Raw genomic sequence first — 12039 nt, forward strand, 5'->3', positions numbered from 1 at the left:
ATATATATTATATTATATATATATATATATATTATAATATATTATATATAATATATAATATATATATTATATATATAATATAGTATGTATATACACACATATGTATACATATTTATATATATATATGGTTATATATATGTATATATGGTTATATTATATATATATATATATAATATATATATATACACACACACTCACAACATACATATATATATCTATATATATATATATAGATATGTAGTATGTATATGTATATATATACACACAGTTGCAGAAAAAAATTACTAGCCACCCTTGTTTTCTTCAGTTTATTGTTCAGTTTAATGCCTAGTTCAACTAAAGGTACATTTGTTTGGACAAATATAATGACAACAAAAATAGCTCATAGTAGTTTAATTTCAGAGCTGATATCCATCCATTTAACATGTTTTCTTGATAATAACCAAAATCACTTCAGTTCCATCAGTATCTATGGCATTGTACTGACAAAAACAGTTTTAGACATTCCATGTTTCTTTTCTGTCTGTTTTAATCTATCTATCATCTATCTATCTATCTATATATCTATCTATATCTATGTTAGGATGTCTGTGCTTCAGGAGTCCGTCTCAGTCCAGTTCATGGCTGCAGGTACAGAACAGACACTGACACAGATTAAGACTGGCTTTAATACATTACAGTTCTGCTGACCTTGGTTTTGTGTGAATCAAATGTACCGTGTGTCTTCACAGATAATTACCTCAGGATGTGAGTCCGGCGGGACCTCTCCATACAGCACTGATTTCTTCCTGTTCATTTTAGAGAACAAAGGCAAAGCTGCATGATTTTAAGCATGAGATTTGGGGCTGATCTTCAAAAGGACAGGGGGTCTTACTGGGACAGAAGAGTGAGCTCTGTTTATTAAGTCAAGTTTTTTTTGTTTGCAGCTCTGATACTTTAGTCTGAGCTCCATCTACAAGGGTCAATAGGACTATAAGGTGCCTTTCAGACTTCAAAATGTACAAAGAAAAACCAAACCCTGACATTTACCTCTTAACCTTATGTTCAATGTGTTCAGTTGACAGTAGGCTGTATATGTTGATCAAGCTCACACATTTTAATAAATTTTTTTTACAAGCAGATAAAGTACAAGCAGGCCACAAAATATGAAACAAATATGTTACCCTGTTACCAACAAACACATGTAGAAGCCAGTAATGTAATAACAACGAAAATGTAAAACGGCTGATAACGTAATAAATTTGCCATTTTTAAAATGTAACAGGCCAAAAATGTAATATCTGACCAATAATGTAATAAAAGTCCTGAACCAATAACATAATAGCTTTTGGCCAATAACGTTACAACTTATTACGTTATTGGCTCAGTTATTACATTTGCAAAGAATTTTTTTACCAGGCCAATAACGTAATAACCAGGCAATAAGTTATAACGTTACTGGCCAAAAGTTATTACGTATCGGTTCAGGACTTTTATTATGTTGTTGGCTAGATATTATGTTATTGGCTTATTACATTTTAAAAATGGCAAATTTATTACGTTATCGGCTGTTATTTCGTTATTGGCTGTTATTACATCATTGGCTTCTACAACATGTAAAAAATAAGTGACAGGGTGGACAGTTCTGGCTGAAGATAGCATTAATGACCACATGTGGACCTTGAGTTGGCAAAGTAGGTCATCTCTGAAGAGGACTGAGTAATGTTCAACAAATATATTTAGAATTTATGAAAAAATTATATTAAACTATATTTTGTGATAACAGGGTGGACATGCTGCGTGACCACATCTAAGTGCAAACACAAAATGAGGAAAATGTTGAAATGTAAATTTAATTCTGAATGCTCTCATAGACTGTTTCCATGTCCACTGAAAACACTCAAAATGATAATGATGTCATCAGTGATGTCATCAACCAGATTATTAAAGGGGCGGTTCCCCAAAGTAACCGGGTGGACAGCAATTTCAAGGACAAGTGTAGAATGTTAAAAATTATTATGAAAATAAAATAAACTATCAAAATGATTGTTTTATCAAAGAACTTGAGTATAATGACAACATCTAAAAAGTTTTTTTTTTTTTTTTTCATTTAAACACTTATCAAACTCATTAAATTTAGAAGGACAGTGTGAGGGACATACACGGTACATTCCCTCAAAGACAATTGCATAAAATAATAAAATCACTATTCAACAGGTTTAAAATTGTACTTATATATGTGTAATGTAATGAGTTTGCCCATTCATAAAAACGCCAGCATTTCATTATTTTGCAATGTGTTCATGGTGACAGTTTTGATTTTAACCCATAAAGACCCAGTGCTACGTTTATGGCAGTTTCTTAATTTAACTTTTTTGAAGTCATTTATTACAATTTATTATGATATTATCCTTTGTATTTTGCATTTTTGTCAGTGAAAACCAAGTATCTTCCTATATCTAATTACTGATTATATAGATGCTCATAAAAACTCAGATTAAAGTTGAGGATCATTACATCAAAAACAGTGAAAACTGAAGAAAAAGTGGCATTTTTCAGCAAATCTCTCATTAACTGAACATAAACCCAGTGTGTCCATTCACTGTCATTGATCCAACTCCATGGGTTTTACTGGTGAATCAATGTTGTCGAAGATGACGGTGTTTCCATGGTAAAGACGAAGACTCTCAACGTCCAAATGGGTCAGATCTGATGACCATGAAAAGATGATAAACTGTATTTTACACCAATTATTACATGTATTGATAGGATTAATGGATCAGCAAGTATTAAACATTTTAGATCCACAGATGATGATTTTGACCACATGTGGATGTTTGGATCTTTATGGGTTAAAGACAGTGTTAATTTAGCCCTATCGGCTGAAAAAATTATATTAATATTCATCTACTATAAAAATATTATTAATGGATGTTTTTCTCAACTTTTGCTCAAAGTTTAGACCCTAATGTTAATAAAACTACATCAAAAGTGTATTTTAGTGCGAACTTTAATGTTCAAAAATGATTTTTAATCTTTGTGGGGTGAAATATACGCTATTAAAAATCTCCAACATGAACAATTAATTTATGCATCATCATCAATCCAGCCAAAAAAAAAAAAAAACAGGCGAGGATAACAAATTCTAATTTCTCTTTAGTTTGTTACAGTTTACTCAGGCATAGTAATAGATACAATATTTTAGACAACGGGAATAGATTCTGTGAGGTCTCTAAATGTCCACAGACACCAAGAACATCCATATGAACCTTATATTGTGGAGTAATTCTTCATTTACTTTGGGTATGTCTTTTTAGGTTTTTCCCCTGAAAATATGGCCAGGTTAAACAGGTTAAAGCTCTGGAATCAAGGCTAAATATTTCAACTGATTTTATATGTTTTTTTTGTGTGTGCAAATGCTTTTATTATTGTAAACTGTAATGATGTGACTGTATCGCTGCCGTCTTGGCCAGGCTTCCCTTGAAAAAGATAATCCCTCATCTCAATAGGACCAAACGTGGTTAAAGAAAGGCTAAATAATAAATAAATAAATAAAAAGTCACAACCGGTCTTATTCATCCAAAAACACAGAAAACTGCAGCTCGAGGGGTGTCATTTTTGCCTAAAATGTAACATTCAGAGCTCATTTTGGTGGTGATTTAAGTTAAAACTGCCACCTACATAACAACCACCATGTTCTTCCAGTTTTCTAATTGGATGGAAACCAGAGGGTCCACTGAGTAGTGTGCATGCCCAGTATGTCAGGTGTAGGACGGGTTTATGTCGACGCCTCAGCGAAGACGAACGTCGCCAATCACACCGTAGACTGAACAAGCAACTTGAAATACCAAACACAGTGAGACTTGCCAGACTACCAAGAGCTACAGTAATAAACCTAATGGCTGACTTCACAGGGTTGGGCACACGTCTCCAAAGGCTTAGCATACATTTTAGAATTAGCTTCTCATCTCGAAAAACACTTCATACTCAGCAGGAAAGTCCTCGAAATGTTTCAACACAGCATGAAAGCGTGTGTATCAAGATTTGCCTTCTGTTCAAACCTGCCATAAAGAATGTTACACGCTGTATTATTCAGTGCTTTTTATCATGTTAAAAGGCAGTTTGACTGACAGACGGACAGACAGATAGGACTGACCAACGAGGACGGAAAATATAAAACAGGACAAATGTTTAATTTCTTTTGATAGCTCTAATTATGAGTTTCAAAGCGTTTTATTGTCATGTGCAGGGGTGTAAGAAAATATCGGTTCTGCGATACATGGCGATATTTCACTTCGTGATCCTGTATCGATATTTTTAGGTATTTATTCAAATGCAGACATGGCGCAGATTCACTTTTGTTTTTTGTTCATCGTGCTCTTTTATTTTTATATTCACATGAGTATTTTGTCTGTTTGTTGTATACTAGCATCCTACAAGCACATTTTACTGTCTGAAAGAGACAAATGTTAGTTTTTTTTATTGGGAATGCACAAAAGTAATGTTCTGATGTTGGATGATTCAGGGACTGAAAACTATACATTCTTTCGCAATAGAATACGAACATTTAAGCAGGATCTTAAACTGTAATGTCTGTAAAACATGATTATTTTTATTGATGTGATTTTTGTACTGGTAAAGCTGCCTGTTTAAAATTATTTATCCAAACGCTGTACGACAAGTTTTTCCACGAAATAATCTTTTAAAAAAGAAACATTCATTCATTCATTTTCTGAACCCGCTTTATCCTCACTAGGGTCACGGGGGTCGCTTGGAGCCTATCCCAGACATAGGGGCGAAGGTGGGGTACACCCTGGACAAGTCGCCAGTTCATCGCAGGGCTGAACATATAGAGACAAACAGTCACTCTCACATTCACACCTATGGGCAATTTAGATTAACCAAAAAAAAACCAAAACAAAACCAAAAAAATCGCCTTATTAACATTATCGTGATATCATGATATATCGCATTGTGATCCTGGTGTTGGGATTGTTCGTATCGCCAAATTCTCGCAAATACACAGCCTAGTCATGTGTACAGCAAAGAAACAGGTTTCTCTGCACAATGAAAATCTTACTTTGCCGTCCACACTGAATACCACAAGAATTTAAGAGGAGTATAAGAGTATAAGTAGAAAAATGGAAATAGAATAATTTCATATAAGGACCCAGTGTGACTTTTGTGGCAGTTCTCAACTTTTTTCTATTTAACCTTTGCTATGTGACTTGTCACCATCTATTATTATATTTACTCCACCAAGGAGGTTATGTTTTGCCAGGGTTTGTTTGTGTTGTGGTTTGTTGTTTGTTTGTTGTCTGTTTGTTTGTTGTTGTTTGTTGGTTTTGTTGTTGTTGTTTGTCTGTTTGTGTCTGTCTGTCCGTTAGTGTGCAACATAACTCAAAAAGTTATGGACAGATTTGGATGAAATTTTCAGGGTTTGTTGGAAATGGGATAAGGAAGAAATGATTAAATTTTGGTGGTGATCGGGGGGGGGGGGGCCCACGGGGGGGGCCACTGATCAGCCTTGGCGGAGGTCTGCGCTCTCCGAGTGCTTCTAGTATCCTCTGAATTTGGCACTTTTTCCAGAGAAAATCTCCATGTCCTATGTTTAATTGACTGATTATGAAAATGTACATAAAAGCTCAAAGTCCAAGGTTATTGTATGAAAATAGAAAAAAACTGAAGAAAAGATGACTTTTTCAATAAAATATAGCATTAACTGAACATAAACCCAGTGTGTCCATCCACTGTCATTGATCCAACTCCATGGGTTTTACTGGTGAATCAATGTTGTGGAAGATGATAAAATAATATTAATAATAATAATAATAATAATAATAATAATATAACAACAACATAATAATATATAATATCACTGTATTTAAGTTTCATTCATTAGCTATAACTGTTTTTTTAAATGATTTTTCTATATTTAATTTCCTAGATTTAATTTAGATGTACATGAAAACTCTAAGTAAATTCAAAGGTTATTATATCAAAACATAGAAAACTGAAGAAAAGGTGACTTTTTAAATAAATATAGCATTAACTGAACATAAACCCAGTGTGTCCATCCACTGTCATTGATCCAACTCCATAGGGTTACTGGTGAATCAGTGTTGTGGAAGATGTTTCCAAGGTAACTACGGAGCCTCTCAACATCCAAATGGATCAAATCTAAAATATGAAAAGACGGCAAACTATATTTTATACCAATTATTTACATGTATTGACAGGATTAGTGAATCAACAGTTTAGATCAGTAGATGCTTTGGTCGACAGTGGACGTTTGGGTCTTTATGGGTTAACTAGATGATTAAAACAAGCAAAACAAAGTGGCATTTAAAAAAAAAGTCATATAAAGAAAATATCTATCTATCTATATCATGTATATATATTTTTAATTTTATTTACTGTAAAGGGTAATAGTGACTGCATGCACTGTCTCAAAGTACAACTGAAATATGTCAAAAAAAAAAACAAAAACAAAATGCCAAGTATTTGACAATGTTTGGCATTTTACTGTATTTTTTCAGTTATTGCCTTTATCTCTATCTACAATAGCGAAAAAAAAAAATATTAGACCACCCATATTTTCTTCAATTTCTTGTTCATTTTAATGCCTGGTCCAACTAAAGGTATATTTGTTCAGACAAATATAATGATAACAACAAAAATAGCTCATAGTAGTTTAAAAAATCTGATGTCTATCCATTCTCCATGTTTTCTTGATAATAACCAAAATCACTTCAGTTTACATCAACATATGACACTGTACTGACAAAAACAGTCCTGTTAGACATTCCATGTTTCTTTTCTGTCTGTTTTAGTCACATGATACACAGAGAAGTTAGGACTGGATTACATAACTGTTGTTTTTGATGCTTTGGATGGTCTAATAAATTTTTCCACAATTCTATCTATCATCTATATATCTATCTATCTATCTATATCTATCTATCTATCTATATCTATCTATCTATCTATCTATTATCTATCTATCTATCTATCATCTATCTATCATCCTCATCCATCCATCCATCCATCATCCATCCATCCATCCATCCATCCTCCATCCATCCATCCATCCATCCATCCATCCATCCATCTCCATCCATCCATGGCATGAGATAAGTAAGATATTAAATGTGCAAAACTACAGATACTACAGCTCAGAATTCAAACACGACTTATTAATCAAGACCCACAGGTAAATGAAAGGAAGTATACCACAAAAGACCAACTCATGCGTCATTACAATGTGTGAAGAGTCACATTTAATCAGTCTGAATTGTTACAAAGAACTCTGAATGCAGTTCAGTTTGTAAAGGGTTGGTTATAAATCCATTCAAGTGGTCATAATAAGCTGGTCTCTGTTTCTAGTGGTGTTACCGCTGGTTTCTGACTGCTGCTGCTGCTGCTGTTCTGTCTTACATGGCACTGAAACTGTTTCCATGTAGTATATATTCCAAACTGTCACCAGCAGGGGACGTCGGTACCAGAACACTTAGGACCAAAACCACCAGCGAAAACCAACTGAATAAAGGATAAGCTCATTGTTTCCACACATTATTACGGTATCATCAAGTTTTTTCTTCAAACTACAACTCATAGATGGTTATTGAGTCAAAATAACACTGTCTTATAATCTTCATGTGCTGCATCAGCTGATAGTTTACATTACAGCTCTGTTAGCTAGCTCTGTTTTCAGACTGAAAACATCCACAGTAAAACCACTAATTACCTCTGTTTTCTGTTCGGTTTGTGTTGTCAGTAGCTGAACGAAAGATAATATAAAATAATAAACGATGGACTAGATTTCTATAGCGCGCTTTAGGCAAGATCTGTTTGGAATCCAACAAACAAGATCAGAACTGTCACAGTTTAGTCTGAACCGTGGATCAAAAACGGCAACTTAGCAAAGAAAGAAGACACCCATAATAACTTCATAAGCCTCAGAATCAAACTCACCCACGTAGATGAAACACTGACATTTCAGCTTCAAACTCTGTTCTTTTCATTTAGATTTGTGTCCAGTGGAGAAAACAACAGCTTCTATTTTATCACTTCTTTTCTTTGACTCTAAAAGTTGTTTCTTTGGTTCTCATCCAATCTGGTCACTTTCGAGTTTTGGTCAAAGGCCCCATGGTGTTAGTTTTCGTTACCATCACTGCGAAAATCTAAATCTTATTAGTTGTATTTTTCTCATTTCTAGTCCAAATATTTCGTCACACTTAAAATAAGACAGAATCACCTAAAGAGGAACTGTTCAGTGAGATATAAGAACTAATTTTTAGACAACAGATCTGGAAAATCTTATTTCAAGAAATCTTACCAAGATAATTTTACTTGTTGCACTGGAAGATTTTTTGCTTGATTCAAGATTTTTTTGCTTAATCAAGCAAAGCAATTTCTTGAAATAAGATTTTACATTTACATTTACATTTGGCAGACGCTTTTCCAAAGCTGCTTACAGGGGTAAAACCAAAAATGAAAAAAAATACAAGAACAGATTGAAGACATAAAACAGGTGTACAATTAAAACAGCGTCATACAGAAAGTTTTTCCAGATCTATTGTCTAAAATAAGTTCTTACATCCACTGAAATGTTCCTCTTTAGGTGATTCTGTCTTATTTTAACTGTGATGAGTATTGGACAAGAAATGAGAAAAATACACTTGGTAAGATTTAGATTTTTTCCAGTGATTAGAGACCGGCAGAGTGACTCACTACTCCCTCTAGTGGTCACATAAACCCATAAATACATTCAGTTCTATCTGTACACTCCAATACACTGAAGTTCTGCCAAAGATGCCAGAGTTGTTTTTTTTATTTTTATTTTTTTTTACTTTTTTAACATTCCCAGTACAAATATACATAGAGCACCTTTAAATCTATGGCTTTTCCTAAAACTGCCACTGACAATACTGATTTAATAACTTCCTTTATATTGTTGTATATTGCGACTGATGCATTTTATATTAAGAGCTCAAGAAAAAATTTCCTGAGGGCAGAAATAAAATGTATCCATCCGTATAAAGGGCAGGTAACATTGTGCTGTTATGGGCTACAGAGCTAACGGGCTCAGCTAGAACTTACCGAATCTTGCTGATTTTCCAGTGAAGATTACATTTGCTGCGGCTGTGTGCGGCTTATAAATGGTCTGTCAGTCATGTTTCACTGGGAGATATTACTTTTCACCTGCAGAGTGGTGGTATAACTGAGCCCCACACTGCTAAACGACTGTTTGCAGTAACATATGCTGGTATCAACGGACGGGATGGTGTGTTTATGAGCCACAGAGAGCCACAGAGTCTGGGTTTATTCATGCAACTGAACCATGAGTGTTTGTTATGCGCTTTCATGGCCATTTGCATTTAATGTGCAGTCCTGAGCAAAAGTCTGATGTCAAAGTCGGTTTATTGTTTCAGCAAAAGTATTAGAATATAATGTATGTTTGTACTTTTCAGTGTCTGTGACGAGATACAGCTGAAATATACAGTACATCAGTATTAAACCCAAAAAAAAAAAAAAACAGACTGAAGTGTCCAGTATTTAGTGTGACCTTCTTTTGTACTTGACATGTCTTGAACAGATATTATGGGATTTACTAAACTAGTCTTATGTTTTACACCAGGTTCATTCAACAACTGTCAGATGTTTAGACTTGAACAAATGTTTTATATTTTTTATCTTCTCTTTATTTATTTTTTGTATTGATGTTATTGTCTTGTGCTGTCATGCATTTGAATTTACCTCGAGGGAATCAATAAAGGTTATGTATGTTATGATGTTATGTTATGTTGTGTTGTGACGTACGTTATGTTACGCTGCGCTGCATGCGTTGCGTTGCGTTACATTACGCTAGGTTATGACGTTATGCTAGGTTATGTTACGTTACGTTATGCTAGGTCATGCTAGGTATGTTATGTTATGTTAGGCTATGCTATTATGCTATGTTACATTATGCTAGTTATGCTATGCTATGTTATCTTACATTATGCTACTATGTTATGCTATGCTATGCTGTTATACTATGGTATGCTATGTTATGCTATGTTATGCTATATTACATTATGCTACGTTATGCTGTTATGTTATGCTATTATGTTATGCTATGATCTACGTTATTTTACGTTATGCTACTATGCTACTGTTATACTATGTTATGCTCTGTTATGATTGTTATGCTATGCTGTTATCTTACGTTATGCTACTATGCTATGCTATACTGTTATGCTCCGTTATGATTTGTTATGCTATGCTATGTTATGCTACTTATGTTCCCTTATATGTTTCCTATAGTTTGGGCATTTTTTGTCATGGGAAGATCACACCAAATACTGACTGTTTCCTGTGAATTCATGTGTTTTATGTTTTTTTATGAGTTTTTAATTCTGTACACATTTCCCTCTTTTTTTTTTGTTGAATTTCAATGAATAGATTGAGACCATGCAGAAGCAACATCATTAAGGAGCCTAAGTGTTTTGCACGTACTGTTTAAGTGGAACTATTTAAAACAAATGAAAAAGTAAACTTACTAATACCCTGTCCGGTTGCACACTTGACCCTCCTACTCATGGTACCCTGCCTACCCAGGGGTTAATATGAGTCTTAACTAGTTTTTGCAAACTATGTTTGTTTTTATTATAATCATGTCATATTTAATCAAACATTAGACACATTTCATACATATTCTATTTTGATTCTTAAATTTCAATCTTTAAAAAAAAAAAAAAAAACTATCAAAAATGTGTAAAAAAAAGAAAAAAAAATCCAAAATTGTAAATTGCACTGTTTTTTGTCTTATGTTTTGCATAACTGATGCCTGGATTGGGGTTAGTCTGTGGTTTTCTTTGATTGTTTCATTTTCTAAGGAAAGGCTTCTTCAGTTTCCCAGTTAGGATCAATAAAGTCTATCTATCTATCTATCTATCTATCTATCTATCTATATCTATCTATCTATCTATCTATCTATCTATCTATCTATCTATCTATTAACCCCACTGGCTTCTAACTCCATTCATTTGCTATTACAATGTGCTCACTTTTGTTTGTACTTGTTACCATCATTTTTTATTACTGATAATACTTATATGTATGTATGCATATTCTTTTATCACATAAATAGTGTCTATTGTATTATTCCTGCTGAGCCACTGCATCTGTGATCTAAATGACAAACAAGTGGTTCCAGACACACAAACACCCCCCCCACATAGGTAGCTTATTTTGGCATTGATCCATGATGCATCATGTCTATGCATGTGCTGATGTCAGCACAGATATAGACAGCATAGACAAATTTCAACCATTATAAGTAAATGGGGAAGAAAAAATTGTAAAAATTCACAAAAATTGGAAGTTTGACGTACTTTTCCCAAAATCTAATCACATCTTTTCTGGGTCACTGGCAATCTATAAACTCAAATTGGTATGAATTCAACAATAGTTTTGCTCCTAAAATATAAACAAAGAAATAAACCAAACAAAAAACAACACCCCTTGCCTTCCTTTAAGGAAGGGGGCAACAAAGTCTGTCTATATCTACTGTACAAATAAACTAAAAACTACACATCCATCACACAGTTCCAGCCCATATCAGCTTCCTCTCACCTTGCAGATCTTGTAGAGCGAGTCCTGTCCATCCCGTCCGAGTCCTTGAAGTAGTCATGAGCGGGAAACGTGCGGTGGATGTCCCGGGTGATCACACGTCCTGGGCCGACTCCTGTCACACACATGAAATGCACACGTCAGACGCAAACAAAGCTAAACTCATATACACGACACACTGGGGTTTGCCTTGATGTATGCACATTTTCAACTGGACTTTTTCACTGGTGCTCCTAAATATCAAATGAGACTGATTTAAAGCAACTGCAAGAAAGACAGTTCAGAACTAGGACACAAAGCATGCAGCGACAAACTGCTAAGTCACTGTGTTTGTCCCATTCCTGGTGCAACAGCACTCCCCAGGTCACTCATATAGACTGTGGTGTCTAATCCACAGTCACAACAGTGCACACACACACACACACACACACACACACACAGAGA

General features: G+C 34.3%; 1 protein-coding gene across 1 annotated transcript in view; it reads right to left on the reverse strand.

Moving 5' to 3' along the window:
* Window positions 1-11711, reverse strand: part of LOC115417650 (rab GTPase-activating protein 1-like) — a 115732-nt gene extending 104021 nt beyond the window's left edge. The window contains 1 exon segment of the mRNA XM_030131658.1: window positions 11599-11711. The gene's annotated coding sequence lies outside the window, so the exon portion shown is untranslated.
* Between the last annotated feature and the right edge of the window lie 328 nt (window positions 11712-12039).

This window comes from Sphaeramia orbicularis, chromosome 4 (assembly GCF_902148855.1).
Source record: "Sphaeramia orbicularis chromosome 4, fSphaOr1.1, whole genome shotgun sequence".
In the NCBI taxonomy this organism is placed as follows: Eukaryota; Metazoa; Chordata; class Actinopteri; order Kurtiformes; family Apogonidae; genus Sphaeramia; species Sphaeramia orbicularis.